Source organism: Mandrillus leucophaeus, unplaced genomic scaffold (genome assembly GCF_000951045.1).
Source record: "Mandrillus leucophaeus isolate KB7577 unplaced genomic scaffold, Mleu.le_1.0 Scaffold57, whole genome shotgun sequence".
In the NCBI taxonomy this organism is placed as follows: Eukaryota; Metazoa; Chordata; class Mammalia; order Primates; family Cercopithecidae; genus Mandrillus; species Mandrillus leucophaeus.
This window is the reverse complement of record NW_012106141.1, coordinates 6,062,116-6,064,414: the sequence shown is the minus strand read 5'-3', so window position 1 is coordinate 6,064,414 and position 2,299 is coordinate 6,062,116.

The following is a 2,299-nucleotide window of genomic DNA, read 5'->3' as shown; positions in this document are numbered from 1 at the left end:
CTAAGGAGATTATCCTGGGTGAGCCTGACTCAATCAGTAGGAATCCTTTTAAAAAGATTTAGGCCTGGAAAAGTGGATCAACCCTGTAATCCCAGCACCTTAGGAGGCCGAGCCAGGCAGACTGCTTGAGGGAGTTTGAGATCAGCCTGGGCAACATGGTGTAACTCTGTCTCTATTTTTAAAAATTAAAAATTAAAAAAATAATAATAAAGAGATGGGCATGCCCTGAGTCAAACTCCAAACAGCAGCTGGGTCTACAACTGCTCTGCCCTACAGACCTTGGACTTGCTTAACCAGCCCCCTCCATTGCATAAGCCAATTCTTAGTAAAAAAAAAAAAATATATATATATATACACACACACACACACACATATATATAGATGATATATATTATCTCTTACTGGTTCTGCTTCCCACTTTGAACCCTGACTGACACAATGTACATCCTTTTTTTTTCACTTAAAAAAATTTTTATTTTAGAGACAAAGTCTCACCATGTTGGCCAGGTTGGTCTTGAACTCCTGGCCTCAAGCAATCCTCCTGCCTTGGCCTCTAGATGTGCTAGAATTACAGGTGTGAGTCACCACGCCTGGTCGATGTACATCCTTTTTAATAGCCATGTTTCCAAAAGTGTGTTCTTTTACAAGAACAGAGTCCTCTTGAGCTTATACAAATAAATATATTGCCATAAAACAACAATACTCATGGATAGTTTCCTAATTCTGGAGATACTAGGTAGACATAAAGATACATATTTCAATTTTACTCACAAAATATACCAAAAAGTTACCAAATTGCTATAAAACTACAGATAATGCAGAGAAAAAAAGTTTTCTTAACTCTGAAAGAAAATAATAATAAAAAGTCAGCAATGTTTCAAGCAAAAAAGTCATTAAAATCATTTCAGTCCTAATCAGTTCCACCCCATGTAATTAAGTTTTGTTCTACTTGATAAATTAGCAATTTTAAGTCTAGTTTTACCATTGGAGTTTCTAAAGTTCTTATTCAGTCCAATTGAATAATCAACAGAGGACTGTATTCCAGAGTATGTATCAGAGACTTTTTGTCCTTTTCATAAACCTCTTTGAAGACACAATGCTTTAGGATTATATTTGCTTGCAAAAATCATTTAGTAACATTAGAATAAAGCAATTTACTATGAACAACAAGATTTAGAATGGCTATGGTGAAAGACCTGGTAAGAGTTTACAACAATGATGTGATTGACAAGGAAATTTGTTTTTTTTCTGTAGTCTATAACAAGTTTACGTAGTAGCCATAATTATGACTGATAACATAAACAAAGACATCAGATTTTTAGGAATCTCATATACTTTTAAAACACATATTAATAACATGTTCATATAAATGTAATGCAAAGGTTTCCTGTATAATTTACGTATCAAATAAATGTCTCTCTTAGGCTTCCAGGGGCCATTCTGGGATAACCTAAGGTTAGTTTGAGGCTGAAAATACTTAATTTAGAATTTGAAATTTGACTTTGGGAAGCCTGTCAAGTATGTCAAAGGATAAAAACACTCAATTAAAATAGAAAAGGCCAGGCTCAATGGCTCAAACTTGCAATCCCAGCACTTTGGAAGGCCGAGGTGGAAAGATCACTTGAGCCCTGGAGTTTGAGACCAGACTGGGCAACATCGGCGGACTCTGTCTCTATAGAATATTTTCAAAAACTTAGCCAAGCATTGGTGGTGTGCACTTGTGGGCCCAGCTACTTGGAAGACTGAGGTGGGAGGATCGCTTGAGCCTAGGAGGTCGAGGCTGTGTGAGCCATGACTGTACCATTGCACTCCAGCCTGGGTGACAGAGTGAGACACTGTCTCAAAAAAAAATTTTTTTTTAAATGAAAACAAACTAGGAAAGTTTTAAGACATTTGATCAAAAGAAGATCACAGGTTACTGTAAAGTAACAGTTATTCATTTAGCCAAAGACAGAATTTAAAAGATTTTACAAAGCAGTGCTCATTTCGGCAGCACAAAATACTAAAGCTGAAATGATACAGAAAAGATTACCATGGCGCCTGCATAAGGATGACACATAAATTTGTGAAGCATTCCATAGTTTTAAAAATATATATTTTATAAAGCAAAATGCTTCATTTTTTGATAGAAGACTCAGTTTTCCAAATAATGAAAGATCTAACAAAGAGAGCAGGGCCAGATGCAGTGGCCTGTGCCCATAATCCCAGGTACTCAGGAGGCCGAGGTGGGAGGATCACTTGAGCTCAGGAGTTCAAGGCTGCAGTGAGCTATTATGGCAGCACCTGTGAATAGCCAATG